This window comes from Symphalangus syndactylus, chromosome 19 (genome assembly GCF_028878055.3).
Source record: "Symphalangus syndactylus isolate Jambi chromosome 19, NHGRI_mSymSyn1-v2.1_pri, whole genome shotgun sequence".
In the NCBI taxonomy this organism is placed as follows: Eukaryota; Metazoa; Chordata; class Mammalia; order Primates; family Hylobatidae; genus Symphalangus; species Symphalangus syndactylus.
This window is the reverse complement of record NC_072434.2, coordinates 20,385,004-20,403,132: the sequence shown is the minus strand read 5'-3', so window position 1 is coordinate 20,403,132 and position 18,129 is coordinate 20,385,004. Positions and strand designations below refer to the sequence as shown.

Sequence of the window (18,129 nt, the reverse complement as noted above, 5' to 3'; positions counted from 1 at the left end):
TAGTGTGTAATGTAGGCGCTAGGGTGTGGGGGACAGTGGGGTGTGTGTATATGGTGTGTGTGTAATGTAGGGGGTGGTGTGGGTTAGGGGTGGAGGCTCTAGTTGGGTGTCAGGGGGTATGTGGGTAATGGTGGGTAGTGGCATATGTGTGGTGTGTACGTATGTGTGGTATGGGGGTATAGTGAGTTTGTGTGGGATGTGTGTGTAATATGTGTATGTGTTGTGGTCTGTTGTGTGTAGTGAGTTATGTGTGTGGTGTGTAGTAGGGTGTGTGTGGTGTGTACCTGTGTGGTGTGTGTGGCATGTAGTAGGGTGTGTGGTGTGTGTGTCTATGTGGTGTGTGTAGTGTGTGTCTTTGTGGTGTGTGTGGCATGTAGTAGGCTGTGTGTGGTGTGTAGTAGGGTGTGTGTGGTGTGTAGTAGGGTGTGTGGTGTGTAGTAGGGTGTGTGGTTTGTGTGTGGTGTGTAGTAGGGTGTGTGTGTGGTTTGTGTGTGGTACGTGTGTGTGGTGTATGTGGTGTGTAGTAGGGTGTGTGGTGTGTGTCTGTGTGGTGTGTGTGTGTGGTGTCTGGTGTGTAGTAGGGTGTGTGGTGTGTAGTAGAGTGTGTGTGGTTTGTGTGTGATGTGTGCCTGTGTGGTACGTGGCGTGTGATAGGGTGTGTGGTGTGTGTCTGTGTGGTGTGTCTGTGTGTGGCATGTGTAGTGTGTGTAGTGTGGTGTGTGTCTTTGTGGTGTGGCATATAGTAGGTTGTGTGTGTGGTGTGTGTGGTGTGTAGTAGGGTGTGTGTGTGGTGTTTGTGGTGTGTAGTGTGTGGTGTGTAGTAGGGTGTGTGTGGTGTGTAGTAGGGTGTGTGTGTGGTGTTTGTGGTGTGTAGTGTGTGGTGTGTAGTAGGGTGTGTGTGGTGTGTAGTAGGGTGTGTGTGTGGTGTTTGTGGTGTGTAGTGTGTGGTGTGTAGTAGGGTGTGTGTGGCATGTAGTAGGGTGTGTGTGTGATGTTTGTGGTGTGTAGTGTGTGTGGTGTGTAGTAGGGTGTGTGTGTGGCGTGGACTGGGAGTGTAAGGGGAGGGGGTGTTGCCAGTGTGCAGGGAGGGGGAAGGGGGCAGGGGCAGGAGCCCGGACTGGGTGGCAGGTGCCCCCGTTCAAGCTGCAGGAGAGTAGCCGGAGAGACCGCAGCCCCCTCCCCAGCCCGCTTCTTCCCTGCGGCCCCGCGAGGAGACCTGGTGGTGCCCCCTGCTGTCCATCCAGGAGCCTGCCGCCTGCCTCCAGCCCCATCTCCACCTAAGCCAGGCCCACGCCCTCTGCACACAGCCGCACCCCTGCCAGGCTCACTGCCTCCCAGGCCCCCAGTCAACGCTCACACCCTGGAAAGGAGGAGGTGGGCAACTGGTGGGAGGCCGGAGGCAGAAGGAGGCTCCATTAACCCAGTAATGGAGCAGAACATCATCAGCACTGTGGCATCTGCTAGCCAGCAGCACCGGGGAGGGGGTCCTGTCTCCATCTCTCAGGCCCAGCTGAAATGGGTGACAGCAGCCACTGTAGGGACATGGCAGAGAATGCCAGAAAGGCTGTGTATGTGTATGTGTGTGCACGTGAATGCCATGTGTATGAACACTATGTATGAATGTATAAACATGCATGAACCAGCACTGTGAACATGTATGCAAACATTGTGTGCAGGTGCATTACACTGCCATATGTAGAAATGTGAGAAGCCCCAGGGAAGGGAGGGCTGGGGGTCTCGGGCAACACCACTTGTCCAGGAAGCTGTGGTGATAGCTACAGGCCCTGTACGTGGGTAATGTGAGGGGGTGGACTACGATGCGGGTCACCTTACAGCCTCGGGGTTGGAAGAGACCATAGGGTCACCAGCCCCCCACCCTCTCTCTGCAGCAGCATCTCTTGTCAGACCCTCTGTCTCCAAAGGTGGCAAGAGGTCTGGGACCTGAAAGAGGCATCAGGAGACCTGGTTTCTCTCCACTTCTTTCCATCCTTTGGAAAGCGGCTTTGCATCTCCCAAGATAGCCTCTCAGCTTTCATTTTTTTTGAGACGGGGTCTCACTGTCGCCCAGGCTGGAGAGCAGTGGTGCAATCACAGCTCACTGCAGCCTCAACTCCCACAAGTAGCTGGGACTACAGGCGCACCACCATGCCCGGCTCTTTTTTGTAGAGAAGGGGTCTCACTATGTTGCCCAGGATGGTCTCAAACTCCTGGGCTCAAGCAATTCACCTGCCTCAGCCTCCCAAAGGGCTGAGATTACAGGCCTGAGCCACCGCATGCGGCCTAGATAGCCTCTCAGCTTTTAGAACCCAGCCTTCCGAGATGCTTGGAGAGTTCTACCTCTGAAGGAGAGCGGCACAAAGGGTGATGGGGTCATGAGAGAACGTGGGCTTTAGAACAGCTGGGGCTGCTTTCCAACCTGACACTTAGCAGCTCTGCAGCCCTGGGAGATAAGTTCATTTCCCTGGGATCATTTCTTAGCTACAAACCGAGGATCAGGTGCCTGTCTCCCAGGGATGTTATGAGGATTGAAGAGGCCACATGTGCTGGCACAAAGTGGACCCTAAATAAATACTCCTTTCCTCAGTTCTCCTCTCAGTGGGGCTAGGCCTAGTCCATGCTGACCATGAACTCAAGGACAGACCTTGTGTTACCCACAACGAGGGGTGCAGTGCTCTCCAAGTCAGGGACTCTGAGCCAGCCCAGGCTCTGTCCAGGAGGGCAAGGGTTGCTGCAGAGGTTGTGCGGCTGGGGAGCCTGAGGCCCAGAATTCTCTTCCCTGGCTCTTTGTGTTCCTCTTGCAGAGACTGCGTCACTTCTGCCTGGTGTCAAAGGTACTTGTATAAGCAGCTCAGCACCCAGGAGACCACTAGGGCTGTGAGGTGGGAACGTGTCTTGTTTATGACTGCATTTCCTGCCAGCTCCCAGAGGAGCAGCCTGGTTGCTGAGCCTGGTAGCAGGTAATGGAGGAGGTGGGGGATCTCACCAGGCACTGCCCCCCAACTCTGGCAACCTCCGTCCCATCAAGCTCCCTGCTAAAAGAGAGAAGAGAAACCCCAAAGCCGAAAGAGGCACCCTGTCTAGGTCAGACCCTGACACCCAGGGCCTGAGTGGTCATGGGTGGGGTGTGGACGGGCAGGCGCACTGCCTTGCGGTGCTCCACTATAGGTAGGCAGGCCCGTGGCTCCCCATGGGGAAAGGAGGTCCAGTGCAGCTTAGGTTCTCTGGAGAGTAATGCGCGAAGGAAGGGCATGAAAACCACTTCCCTGGTTAATGAGGGTTTGACCAGGAGTTGTCTGCCTTACCAAACCTTGAAAATAACCCCTAGCATGTTCAATTGCTTAAAAATCCACTCTTTCATCTGATCTTCACTTTCGTTTCCTCCAAATCCTATGTCAGGCTCCATGCTAAGTGCTGGGAATACAAGATGAATAAAACCCAACCCCATCCTGAAGCAGCTCACAGGGAGACGACAGAGCTCAGGCCTTTGGGAGGTGCAGCAGATGCGGTTCTGCCCCTTGAGAGAAGAGGCAACTAAGGCTCAGAGATCAGCTTGCCCAAGGCCTCACAGTGCACTTGAACCCTGGCTTCCTAGCACCCAGCCCAGGGCTCTTTTCTTCCCAACAAACAGCCCCAGAGAGCTCCTCAAGCACACTGGGAAGGTGGGTCTAACGGGAAGATCACAAAGGCACCGGGCTCAGAGGTGGGTGCTGGGGACAGGGAGGGAGACCTCCACTGTGCCCACTCCATGCCAGTGGCGTATTTCATTTCATCCGGGCCCTGTGAGGTGGGGACTGTGATTCCCATTTTGTAATTGAGGAAACTGGGCCTCAGGGGGAGCGAAACAGGTCGCTCACTCACAGCACCCTTCCCCAGAGGATGGAAAGAGCTGTACTCCCAGGTAGCAGAGTAGCTTGCTTTGGGCCACACCGGGACCTGGGAGAGGTCATGAGACATCTGGGGAGCCCAGCCTGCTCTCAGTGGGAGCTGGGAGCCAGCACCCCAGGCAGGGAGCCAGCCAAGGAAGGTGTAGTCTGGTCCTCCTGTTTCCAAGAGCGCCTCCATCCTTCCAGATCCTGGCCAGGCCCCAGGGACAGAGATGTGCCCATCACTCTTCAGACAGAGATGCCCATTATCACCAACACCTATGACAGCTTGTGGTCTCCAGAAACTAAAGTGGAGTATGCAAGTCCCGGGGGCACAATTAGGTGCTCCAAAGAAGCCAGCTCTCTCCTGCCTGATTGGGGGCCGGGACAGACATGGGAGATAGGGGCCAGGAGGGATGAACCATGGCCTCAAAACACCCATGGGCTGGAGGAGGGGAGCAATGAGCGGGAGAATTCCAAATTGGAAAGCCTCAACTTGGAATTCTATGTGGATCCAAACCTAGAAGACAGCTCCGCCGAGGAAGAGAAGCCAAGTGAAACACCAGGTGCAGCCAAGCGGAGTGAATTAGCACCTGGGCTCTGGGCAGACTGACCTGGACTGGAGTCTCGGCTCTGTCACTTTTAGCCATGGGAACTTGAGCAGGTTGCTTAACCTCTCTGGGCCTCAGCACCCCATCTGCAAAATGGGAATGGTAATGGAAGCTGCCGTGCAGGGCTGCGAGGCTTAGGAGCACTGTGTGTAAAGCATGGTATTATGGCCATGGCCGGTTCCTGAGCCAGGCTGGGCACGGGCCTGTCAGAAGCACACGGGGATGGCTCCAGTGGAGAGGTGGGGCAGCCTCTCTGCTAACCCCCTATTAAGGACCAGGTTAAGCCACCCTTTTTTTAAATTTCCTGGGAGAATTCAGGCCTCTCTTAATAAATGGTCCTCCTACTACCCATGCCTTTAGCTCCAGCCCAGACGGCCTTATTGATGCCCACCTCTGGGCCAAGTCCTCTCTTTTGAGCCATTGCACTATCCCTGGCTTCTTTGCTGCCCCTGTGTCCAGATACTGCCAAGCCTTTCCCCGTCCTCCAGCCCACCTTCCCCAGTACTCAGGCCTCTCAGCAGCCATGGCTTCTCCAACTGTGGCTGCTAAGTCTCTATTTTGGTTGCTCTAATTTTCAAGTTCTCATTTGTGGGTATCTGACCGCATCCTCCTCTCAGAAGTCAGCAGAATCTAGCTGTTCTTCCTCTAGCTGCCACTCCCGTCCTACAGATGACAACACTGGGATGTGAAGAGGTGAGGTTGCCCAGACTCCCCAAGGATGTCCCAGCCAAAACCTATTCCTAGTGTGGTGGCTCACACCTGTAATCCCGGCACTTTGGGAGGTTGAGGCCAGCCTGGGCAGCACAGTGAAACCCCATCTCTACAAAAAATTTTAAAATTAGCCAGGCATGGTAGTGCATGCCTGTCATCCCAGCTACTCAGGAGGCTGAGGTGGGAGAATCACTGGAGCTCAGGAGTTTGACATTAGGTGAGACCTAGCCATGCCAGCGGACCAGCCAAGCAGCCATACCCAGCAGGCAGCTTGGCGGGGGGGCAGGTGTGTTGCTCAGAAGTGACTCCGGAAGTCACTAGCACAAAAGAATAATCCACTGGGGAAAGTGTGGGCATAAGAAGAAATCCAGAGATGGACTTCTAGAAATACCAGCATTTGGAGGATTTGTAGAGAAAGAGGAAAGCCAGGGAGATTGAGGAATTACCAGGAATGGGAGGAAAGCTCTGAAGAACAGAAAATGACTCCAACACCGGAGGGGCAGGCAGGGGCTGGGAGGGGACAGGGATCCTTCTGGGGAATTTCTTTGGTGATTATACTGGTGCATATATCCATAAGTTGTGCACTTTGCTGAATCTAAGTTATAACTCCATCAAAAAGAAAAACGAATGCGCAGAGCAGAAAGAGCTAGGGGCTGACCCCTGGCTCCCACCCACTCTGGCTTGACCAGGTGCTGGAGGACACCATGAGGAGAGGGAACATAGACCCTAATAGAGCGCTGTGCATCCCATCACCAACCGGCTTTCTCATGATACACTGGCACTTCTGCTGAGAACCACAGGGCAAAGGCACCTAGAACCAGGGAGCCAACTGAGGAAAGGCTTCCTGGAAGAGCAGCAGGGAGCCAAGGTTTAGGAGGAGATGAGGTGGGCTTGGAAGAGGCTGGCCAGTCTCCAGCCAAGAGACGTCCACCTGGGTGGGTGTCTGACAACCACAGACCATGATGGGACCCCTCACAGCCACCACCCTGGAAGGCACAGGGAAGACAGCTGACTTGGGAAGGTGATGATACAGCCGAACACACCCCTGGCTCCAGAGATGCCATCATCTGGGACCCTCTCCACAGAGCCTGACCTAGGGCAGGAGAGCCTCCCTGGTCCAGGACACCAGAGGCCTCTAGGCTTTCCCTCACAGGAGCGGAAGCATCATTCCACACCCCGGGCCCCAGCAAACATTTGAGAATGGGCCGTTGCCCTGCCTAGCAGTACACAGGGCTCTGGCCTCCCTGCTCTGGGCCAGAGGAGAGGGGGAATGGAAGTGGGCAGAGGACTGTCCCCTTCATATGACCACTGGTGACAAACACTGTGTCCTGCAGAGCACGGCCCAGGATGAAGCACCTCCACCCACACACATGGCATTCGGCAGCTGCGGGGCCCAGCCCCACACCATTTCTGAAGGTCCACACACAGCACATATCGCGGCTGAGGAAACTGACAGCCAGAGAGAGGAAGGGACTTGTCCGAAGTGACAGAGTAAGAAGCCTGCCACCCAGTCCAGTGCTCTTCCAAGCTGGCAAAATCCTGAGCCTCAGAGAGGCTTAATGAGCTGCCTGCCTACCAAAACCATCATGGGTGAGCATCTGTGGCTCTCTGGAACCGCAGGGAGTTCCAGTCACCCTGCGGATGACCCCTGTTTGGAGCTGTAACTATAAGTGGAATACCTGGGGTGGCTCCTATCAGACCCTGACTTCCTGGAGCTGGCAACAGAGAACCAACATGTAACGGTCCCCGTAGACGGAGCTAGCCTGCATCAGGGTTTCTAATGTTCTGCTGCAGGTTCACTTCGCACTTGAGAAGCAGGAACGACTTCAGTTTTTTTCTAGCAGCTTCTCGGCTCTTCCCAGTGGCTCCTCCCCCAAGCAAAGTCCCCTGAGAGGAAAAAATCACACCACATCTTTGTGGATCAGCGGTGCCTCTGCCCCCACCCAAGACACCAGGCATGGTTCCTCATGAAGAGTGACTTGTGACTCCTTCGCAGCACTGAGGGCTGGAGCCAGAAGAAGGATGAACCCACTGCAGGGGTCTCCTCTCTTCATGTGGGAAAATAGATTAAGGCTCAAAATGAAGGAGGGTTTTGCACAGTCAGCACCACCCATTGATGATTTTGTGGTCCCAGGAGGTAATGAGTGCTCCATCGTTGGGAGCATTCAAGCTGAGGTTAGCCCACTATTGGGAGGGATGTTACAGACAGGACTCAGGTAAGGGGACACAGCGTTGACCTAGATGAAATTTGAGGTCCCCCTTCCAACCCTGAGAGCCTCTAAATCTCTGACATCTCCATCCCAGCCCTTGCTGCCGATTGGCCTCATTCGCCAGGCCCTGCTGGTTCGCCAGGCAGTCTGTCTTCAAGGAGAAGTAGCTGCCAATTATGTGGGGACCACGAGAGTTTCCTTTATAACATCGCCACTCTGCAGGAAGGGGCTGAGGTGGGGTAAGAGGGGAGAAACAAGACAGAAGGTGGCACCAGAGAAAAAGCCAGCTCCCCACCCAGGGCCTGGAATCTGCAGTGTTGCCACCACCAGGTAATTTGTGGGGCACACTGCTGTGGGGGTCTCAGGAAGCCAAGTCTGGGCCCAGAAGGTCAATAGCCCAGTTCTGGCCTCCTGACTGGGGTGGGGGACTGTCAAGGGAAAAAAAAAGCCCAACCTAGCTCTCTGAGGCTCGTTAGAGAAAAAGGTAAATGTTGAAGATGTGTCATGGCAGGCAGCTCATTAAGCCCACAGAGCTTAAAAATAGTGAGACACGCAGATATTGGGGGATGGGGAGCTGGGGATGAGACTCCGGCTCATCACACTACAGGCAAAAACGGCAAACCTGGGAGAAACTGACTCTAAAACCAGTGGAAGAAAGGCTGCATAGCCATCGCCGGATCTCTGGGTAAGCTTGGCGCACAGGCCTGCTGGAAATGTCAGACCCTGTTCTGTCGATGAGAAGACGAAGCCCAGAGGAGGGTGTTCCCAGGCATTACCCAACAGGCTCGACTGTTCTCCATGCAAGGGAAGAGAGAAGACACAGAGACACAGACCTGCCCCGGAGGAATCCAGAGCCCACCTGCCCAGAGAGGTTCCACCTGATTTCCCTGGCTCTGGGCACCCCCTTAAAAGCCCTTTATGCCATCTTTCCTTTCAGTTGAGTGATGCAGGATTTGGGACCAGACAGCTTTTGGTCAAATTCTTCCACTGTTACCTACCAGCTTGGAGAAGTTATTTCCCTGTTCTGGATGTGCTTCCTTTTCTATAAACTAGAGACACTACAAATTCCCACCACAGAGGGGTAAATGCACCATCCTGTATGTTACATGTTTGGCACAGGACCTGGTATGCAGGAGGCACTCTGACCGGTGGCATCCAGGAAGTAAGGAATATGGACTAAAGGGAGGGCCAAGGAAAAGTTTACAGGATGTGGCTGTGCAGCTGGAAGATGCAGACGCACCTCGCTTGGTGCTGCCAGGTTAGGTGTGCAGAAGGCAGTGAATGCTCTTGCTGACAAAGGATGGGGAAAAGTGAACTGGGGAATCATGACCTAGGAGAAGCCACTAGCTCAAATACTGATCCCCATTTAAGTCACCAAAATATGCTGGGCACCCAGTGGGTGCCCAGCACTTTCCCATAAGTGATCCCAAACCAGGAGCTAGGCCAAGCCTCCAAAGGTGGCTGGGTAGTTCATTGGAATGGGGGCTGCAGTGACTCCAGAGGGAGCAGCACTCAAGAGAAGGGGAGCCAGGGAAGACTGAGGGGCTGTGTAGGTGAGGTGGCTCTTTTCTGGCTGAGAGAATACAAGGTCCCCAGCCCACACCAAGGGCTCCATAATGGAAGGGAGGCCTAGGGTGGGTCCTCCCCTCTCCCCATCTTCATCCCACTCAGCCGCTACCTGGCCTTTAACACACTGGGTGGGAGAAGTGTTGCTGAGCACAGCAGTGAGCTGAGGCCCGGGGCACCCATCCCAGCTTAGCTCCCCAGGGGGCTCCAGTTGCTGAGGAAGAACATAGAACTTAGATAGGATGGGAGAGCTGGAAGGAAACTTAGGATCAATTGTTCCGGCCTCTAACTGAATGGTGAGGAAACCCAGAGACAGAGAAAGGAAATTACTACCCCTTCCGAGCCAGAGAGCGAGAGCCAGAGCTAGAATCCAGGGCTCTTTCCATGATATTGCACCTCCCATCTCAGCCCTGTCTCTTATGAAATGCCATATTGAAGCTTTATGTATTGGGGAAATTTAACTGAGGCTCAAAGGGACACAAATTCTCTAAAGCCACATGGTGAGTCAGACAGCGAAATGCAAGGTGTCTGGTCCTTTCCCAGCATCCAACAAACGTTTCTTGGGTACCTACTACAGTCAGGCTGGGAGCACTTTCAGACATTCTCTCACTTAAATCTCACATGTGGGAGCAAGAGGTGGAAGAGCGAAGGGCCAGAGGCCAGGGTCCAAATCCTGGCTCTCTTAGCTGAGTCTCCTTGGACAAATCCCTTGATGTCCCTCAAATGATGCCTCCATTTCTTCACTTTATAAGAAGGGGATTCATAATAGTACCTACCTTGTAGAGTATTGTGATTATTAAAGGAGACTATCCATATGAAATACTTAGAACAGAGCCTAGTAATATAAATATACCATTTAAAAATAAGTATACCGGCCGAGAGAGGTGGATCACACCTGTAATTCCAGCACTTGGGGAGGCCGAGGCGGGTGGATCATCTGATGTCAGGAGTTCGAGACCAGCCTGACCAACACGGAGAAACCCTGTCTCTGCTAAAAATACAAAATTAGCTGGGCGTGGTGGTGCATGCCTGTAATCCCAGCTACTTGGGAGGCTGAGGCAGGAGAATCACTTGAACCCAGGAGGCGGAGGTTGTGGTGAGCCGAGATTGCGCCATTGCGCTCCAGCCTGGGCAACAAGAGTGAAACTCCATCCCCCCAAAAAAAACAAAAAGTATACCATTTGACAATCCTAGGCATATACCCAAGAGAGATGAAAACACATATCCTTACGAAAACCCTTCCACAAATGTTGATAGCAGCATTATTCAGAGTAGCTGAAAAGTGGAATCAACCAAATGTCCATCAACTGATGAATGGAGAAATAAAACTCAGTATATCCACACAATGGAATGTTATTTGGCAATAAAAAGAAATAAAGTACTGATACATGCTTCAATGTGGCTAAACCTTGAAAGTATTATGTGAGTGAAGGAAGACAGTCACCAAAGACCATGTATTATATAATTCCATCTAAATAAAATATCCAGAAGGTGCAATTTCATAGAGACAGAAGGTAGATGATTAGTTGGCTAAGGCTGGGAGGAATGGAAGAATTGAGGGTGACTGTTAATATGTATGGAGTTCCTTTTTAGGGGTGAAAAAATGTTCTGAAATTAGATCGTGGTATGGTTGTGCAATTCTGTGAATATATTAATAACTATTGAGTCGTGCCCTTAAATGGGTGAATTGTATCGTATGTGAATTATAGCTCAATAAAGCTGTTTTCAAAAAGTAAATATATATTTATAAACTTCTATAAATAAGATAGTAAATCACATCCATTCCAATTTAATGATAAGGCTCAGAGCGAGTCAGCAACTTGCCCAAAGTCCCATGTCTAAGACGCTGCAGGACCTGATTTTGGACTTTGTGTTGTCAAACTCCTGAAGATCCTAAGATCTGATCCAGCCCAGAGTCATGGAGAGCAGGTCTGCCCTTATGTATCTTGGGGAAAGCCTCCATTTCCTGTCCCAATGAGGCCACTCAAGAAGTTCTCCCTGCTCTCTAATCCAAACCCATACAACTTACAAGGGATGATGTTCAGGGGGATTTGAGGTCAGGAGCAGGGTCACAGGAGACAGGCACCAGAAGGGAAACCTACATTTCTAGCCAATGCTGGATATCTTCTTTAGGGAAGCCTGGGGAATGGGGCAGATGAAATATAGTGGACTTCAAGACATGAGCTCACGGTTGATTTTGGGGGTGACCTTGGCCAAGAAACCTCATCTCTGGGGCTCTTGGTAAAATGATATTCAGGAAGAAGCTCTGAGGACAGCTCCAGAAGCAGACATTTCTAAAGTGGCCTCCCTCTCCTTACGCACAACTCACCCCAGATGACCAGGTGGGAAGTCTGTAGGGCAGTGGGCATCACTTGGTTGCTTGCTTGGGTATACACAGCCTGGTCACCCCCATGGTTCTTGGCAGAAGATATTGGGGCCAAACCATGAGGCCCTAACCTAACCATCAATCCAATACTGTGAGCAGGTCAGCTTGGCTCTCCCTCCCAGCCAGGAAGGAGGCAACAGGAGGAAGCGACAAGGGCACTAACAACCAGGGTCCTTGTCTTACCTGGCAGGAAAGATGCTGAATGTGATATTGACTCAATGTGCTGCTTCTGGTCAGCCCCCTGCCTGCCTCCCTGCACTGTGGATAGTCCGGCTGCAAGTGGTAGGGGGAAGGAGCTCCCACTTTTGACAACCCAGGGAAGGCATCACCTCAGTTGTCTGGGGCTCATGGCCAGGGTGTCCCAGCTTGAAGGAGAGGTTATCCTGCCCCCTTCTCTCTTGTACAACTATAGACTTCATTCAGAAACACTCCTTCTCCCTTGCTAAGGAGCATTAGGAGATACAAAACTACCATCCTTTTTCCAGGTGAAATAAGGAAGAACAGAAAATGAGGAGGGCCAGATTCAGCCCACAGCCACCCAGAGTCCAAGTGACCTCGCTGGGAGAGCAATCCACTGGGTTTGGTGCCCTTGGTAGAAAGCCCAACATGCCAGGACCTCAGCCAGAAAGCCAGCATGTGCTCCAGAGCAGCGACAGGGAGAGGCCAACCTGTGCATCCGCTAGGCTCGCTGGCTATTTCAGACCATCATCTGCCTCATTTGATCCCAGGACATCTTGGGAGAAGTGAGGAAGACAGGCACCCCCTCCACATTTTTTAATGGGGACCACTGAGGTCCAAGAGATAGGGAAAAACCGCTTGCCTGGGGCCATGTGCAGTAACTTAATAGTGGGTTCACTGGATTCTAGATTCTTCTCATCAAAGCCAATCATATCCCTGCCTCGTGCCACTCCCAGTTCTGCTATATGTTTCTTTATCTACAAAACGTCAGTCAGTTTTCAGAAACACCATAATAACACTCTTTATAGCACTTTATAGCGAAATCTTTATAGCACCGTGTGTCAGGCACTGCCTATTCTTAGAGCTATATGTAAATAGTCATACATTAAATCCTCATGCCAACCTGATGGCAAGCTATTTCATTTCCATTTTACAGATGAGGAAACTGAGGTAACAAGTGTTTAAGTAACTTAGCCAAAGTCCCACAGATAAAACACTGGAGGAGCTGGCATTTGAATACAGGCAACCTAGCCCTAGCATCTGAGGTTTAACCACTGCACAACAGTGCCAAGCACATACAAGTACAAGGCTCCACATATTCCAAGTCTCACTAAAACATGAACTAGGGGCTGGGCATGGTGGTTCACGCCTGTAATCCCAGGAGTTTTTGCAGGCTGAGGTAGGAGGATTGCTTGAGCCCCAGGAGTTCGAGCCCAGCCTGGGCAACATGGTGAAACCCTGTCTCTACCAAAACAACAACAACAACAACAACAAAGAAAAACCTCCCAAAACAAAAATTATCCAGGCATGGTGGTGCACACCTGTAGTCCCAGCTATGTGGGATGCTGAGGTGGGAGGATCACCTGAGCCCCGGGAGGTTGAGGCTGCAGTGAGCCATGATCACACCACTGCACTCCAGCCTGGGAGACAGAGTGAGACCCTGTCTCAAAAAACCTGAAAACCAAAACCAAAAACCATGGACTAGGGGCACACGAGTCGGCACAGGACAAAGTACACATGCAAGAAGTCCACATAAGTCCAGAAGCTAGGCTGTGCTCTCATCCAGGCGCCATGTGCTGGGGGTGGGGACGGGCGACAGGCTGCAATCTGTCTCTGAGCAGCCGGCTGCCCTCAAGTCCCAGCCCAGCCGAGCAGTGGGGAGCAGGTTGAAGGCAGGCTTGGAGCTGGCAGGCTCCGTCTGCCCCACTGTGAGCAGCAGCTTTGAGAGACTCTCCTGCCGGCTGCTCATAGGTGCTGCAGTATCTCTCCTGGCTGCAGGGCTGGCTGGGCTGAGGCCAGGCCAAGGGCCTTCCTTCCCCCTTTCACCCTCTGCCCCTCCCTCAGTGCCCGGGGCCAAACCAAGGGCTTAGGAAGCTACTCTGGCTTTCTGGTCTCCAAGGACTGCCGGCCCTGATGATCAATTTGGTGGCTGTGGGACCAGGTTTAGTCTTGGGTGGCAGCACTGACCTCCAGGAATGTTACTGTGGCCCCTTCAGGGGCAGGTAACAAACCTGGCTCATTCCCAAGAGAGTAAGGGAGTCCGGTGGATCAACTCCCACGGTTTTCCACCTAGCAGATTTGCCAACAGCGGGCAATTCCCCGGTAGGAAGTCCTTCCTTGTACCTCACATGAGCCCTTCCTGCTGCAGTATAGCCAGCCACATTACCTTCTACTAGATACCCTTCTGCTTCCAAATGCACCCTTTGTTAAATTGCTAAGATGTGATTCCATGAGCAACACAGCAATCACAAAAGCCATTGAAGCAGACAGCAGCTGCTACAGGGTTCAAGAATTCCATTTTAGCTGGGGAAAGGCTGTGGGCTTTGCCCCTCTTCCCCCCCCCCAGCCCCTCCCCAATCTCAGGACACAGAGAAAAGAAGAGCAGCATGCGGAGAAGAAAAATGGAAAGATAACAAAACAAAGGCAGAAAAAAAAAAATTCACAGCCTCTCTTGACCTGCCAAGGACTTTTTCCACATCTTTCCCTAGGCTTAGGGGCCCAGATAAGGAACCGAGCCTTTCTTGCAGCTTCTGCAGCCTCTGCCTGAGAGACCCGCTCAATGGGCCATCTGCTCGGAGGCCTTTCTGCAAAAGCTTCAAAAGTTCCATTTCTCCGGGGAGCTGGAAGCTGGGGAGGTGTCAGCTCCAAACAATAAGGGAAATTTATTAGGGATCAGGGCTTCCGAGAGGATGGTGCCTGCGAATGGGGCCGGATGCACTCCGAGATACAAAGGGTTATTTAATGCGGAAAACCCAAAGGCTCCTTTAGAAGTCAAATGCTCACACCCGAGGCCCTACACACTGCAGCCTTCCTTTTCAGAATCACTCCCCACCACCCTACCCTGTTTGCCCCTACCCCGCCCCATCCCAAGTCAGACTTATTCCCCGTCCTTTGCCACTGGGCAAATATTGACTTTGTTTCACTCAGCCTTGTCAATGGAAGTGAGACCAATGGGGCTGGCTATTGTCTCCCTCCTCTCTCCTCTCAGAGGGCAAAGCAAGCTGTCAGCCTCAACAGCTCTGAGCAGGGCCAACTGAGACAAGCTGAGAAAGAAAAGCGTGGTCTTGGAAGTAATATTTCTGTCTTTTGGTCTTTTGTCTTTCTGTCCTCCCTCCCTTCCCCAAGCCCATCTGGGTTTATTTTTTTCACATTTGGCCATCCTGCTGCCCTGTCTGGCTCAAGAGCAGCAGCGTGGCATAGCTGGCATAACTGAGAGAGCTCAGGCCTGGGAATTCAAGTGTCTGATACCGGGTCACCTTATGCTAGTTCTTTAATTTTCTTGGGCTTCCGTGTTCTATTCTGCAAAATGGGAAGGTTGGACCGCATGATCTCAGTATCTAGATCAGGAAGTTCCTTCCTATCACGACCCATGTCCTTTCTGCTGCAGTCAAGGCGTTTTACCTTGTGCTCTGATTTTAGAAAAGATGGAAAATAACTGCTTGGTGCTTAACAGGGAGGAAGGAAAGAGCGTTGGATTGAGGGTCTACAAGGGCTGGCAAGCTCCGTCGCTGGTACTAACGTGCTGTGTGATCCTGGGCAACGAGCTCCCCCTCTCTAAGCCTCAGTTTCCCCATAATCAAAACAGAGGGCTGGATGAGATGATCCCACAGCCCTTTTCAGTGCCTCGTCCTGCCGTGCCACTCATCTAACACATCTCTGTGGAAGGCGATGTCCCCTGCTCCTTCAGCTTTTCTCCAAGGCTGCATCTCACAGCCTTTCCTCATGACTAACCTTGAATGGAGGGATGCCATGCTGCTGGCTGGTGTTCCCTCATCATCAGGAGCCTTTTGTCAGCCACATTTCTCTCACACTCATGCTTGCTTGGCCTTTGGCCTTTGTGGCTGAGCTCTTCCTTTCTCCAGGCCACATGACGAAGACCAGAGCATGCAAACTCCTGGAGCCTGCAGCCAGTGCACAGCAGGAGGAGGACACAGGACACTGGGGCATTTTGGGGGATCGTGTGCATGGTGGCAACTGCAGGACTGTGAACTGTATCCCTGCTCCTCCTCTAACTTGAGCCCTCTCTGTGATAACACAGAACCTCAAAAACCCATTCCTTGTGCATTAGTCAATATCACACTACGGACTTCCTATTCCAGGTTGGTAATATTCCCTCTTCACAGATGAGATAATTGAGGCTCAGAGAGGTTGGTAATTTGCCTGAATTCACACAGATATTAAGGAGCGAGCCAAGATGGGAACCTAGATATATGTATGTGCAAAGCCTTTGCTCTTAACCATCAGCGCTCTTACTGAGAAGGGCAGGTCATCGCCTCTCCCCAAGCTGACTTATAGGACTGGAATCACAGGGCAGTGAACATCCAAAGCCTGAACGACTCCAACAAAGCTCCCACCCCACCCCAGCCAGCCTCAGCAAAGGCAGAGCCAGCAGGGGCGTGGATCAACAAAGCTAGAAGGACTTTGGGTCATCTAAACCAAGCTTTCACTTCACATGTGAGAAAACTGAGGTCCATAGTGGTGTGCGACTTGCCTAAGGTCACACCGCAAGTCTAGGGTAAACCTCAGTCCCAGCCACGGGGTCCTGGGAGTCCCCCTCCAGGTTGAGCCAGTCCCTTTGCCACTCCTTCCACCTGGGTGTAGACAGGCCTTTAGCCACTCACTCCAGGGACATCCGGCCTTACCCCTCTCTGCTTCTCAGTTGGTCCATTCCTAGAATGTTCGGGGAATGGAGTAAAAGGCCCATTTTTTCATGACCACAGAGGTGTGGCAGACAGTGGGGAAGGGAGAACCAAAGGAAAACTGGTGTGAGATTATTGGAAAGTCAAGCAGTCTCTCTGTTTCCCATGAAGTTTCTACTGCAGAATGGTCCTAATGGTCAGAGAGAGAGAGAGACAGAGAGACAGTGCTGATGTTCCCATTTTGTAGGGAAGCTTTCAAGATGGTAGGGGAAGATCACAGTGCAAGTCCACAATCTTTCCCTGCTCCCCATGGCCACTGCTCACAGCTGCCCTGCCACCTGCTTGCTACACAGCTTGTATTATTATTAATAATAGCTACCACTCATTGAGGACTTAGCCCATTACTGGACCAAGTATTTACATACGCTTCTTGTTTAATCCTCACAAAAACCCTAAAATACCACCACTATTGTCATTTTGTTTTGACTACTTAGTAACTGAAGCTCTAAGATATAAAGTAATTTGCTCAAGGTCACACAGCTAATAACCAGTAGAGCCAAGGTCTCCCGGGGACTCCCTCCAGGGGTGTGCCGGGCTTTGAAATTCATATACAGTATTTGTCTCAAGTTGTCTCGACTCTGGTGACAGAAGTGGGAGGGCAATGCATTGGGAATTCCTGGAGACCACCTGCTCCCATCACCCAGCCAAGCCCACTTCCTGCTACTCAGACACCAGCCCAGAACTGCAGCCACAGAATTGTGGGGTTGCAAGGGCCTGAGAAGTTATCTAGTTCTACCTTCTCAATGTACAGGGGAGGAAAGCAAGAAAGGGCCTTGCCCAAGGTCACACAAGGTCACAAAATTGGAGGCAGAGCCTGTAAGTTAAACTCAGCTCTCTTGTCTCAAACTGGGACTCGTCCGCAACACCCTAATGCCCAGTAAGAAGTTATTGTCTCATCTCAGCTGAAGACAGAACCAGAGTTCATCGCAAAAAGGAATTAGACTTTCCTGTGGGAAGGACTGTCACATTGCACAGTGGGGTGCTCTAGGCTATTGTGGTGGAAGTCTTTCTAAAACAAGACGATTCCTTCAGATCTTCCTTATCTGAGATGAATGCAGCCCTGTCTGGAGGCAGAGAGCAGACGGCATGACCTTGTGAGGTCCTTGACATCACCCTTTAACCTATGGTCATCTGTCTGTCACAGCCAACCTTTCCCTAGGAAAGAATCTGCTCTCTGCAAAGAGGATGTGTAATGCTGGAAAGCCGGCCTTTCGCCCCATCGGCTGGATTCTGAGAGTGGGGACAGATGACCAATGAACAGGCTGAGGGTGTCTCAGCCCTGCTACTCTGGGATGGGGGGTACAGTAGGGGAGCTACAGTCTTCCCAGAGGCCAGGTCATTCTACCCAGCTGCACCCCACCCCCATCCTTTCAGTGGGCAACACCTGCAGGGTGTTGGGACTGGGAGAAACCTCAGATACCTTAAATTCCAAACCCCATTTTCCAGATGAAGATACTGAGGCCCAGAGTGGGTCAGTGAGTTGCCCAAGGTCATAGGACAGGTCAGAATGGAAGCTTTCAGACTCTCCCTGGGGCGCTGGGTTCACAGCTCCACCTTGCCACCCCCTGCCGCCGAAGTGAGCACTGAACTCACTTAAGAGAGGACAGTGACCAAAGGCAGCGATTCCCAGGTGCAGACGCTCGGGCAGGCGTGCCCATGAGCTTGCTCCCCAGCGCACCCTCCCCCACCTCGTCCCTATTCCTGTCTTGGGCACCATGCACCTCCATCATCCTGAGATTCAGAGAGGTGCAGCGGCTTGTCCAAGGTCACACAGCAAACTGAGTAGGGCCCTCATTTCCACTGCCCAGCTGCCCCCTCCCATCGCCCACCCGGGTCTCTGCAAGCTTGCCAGGATCCCAGGGAGCCTGCTTCCTCCAATGCACAGAGCCGTGGCACGTGTCAAAG

General features: G+C 52.3%; 1 protein-coding gene across 4 annotated transcripts in view; it reads right to left on the bottom strand.

Moving 5' to 3' along the window:
• SYT2 (synaptotagmin 2) overlaps positions 1-18,129 on the bottom strand; it is a 116,751-nt gene that overhangs the window by 29,017 nt on the left and 69,605 nt on the right. The window lies entirely within an intron of this gene.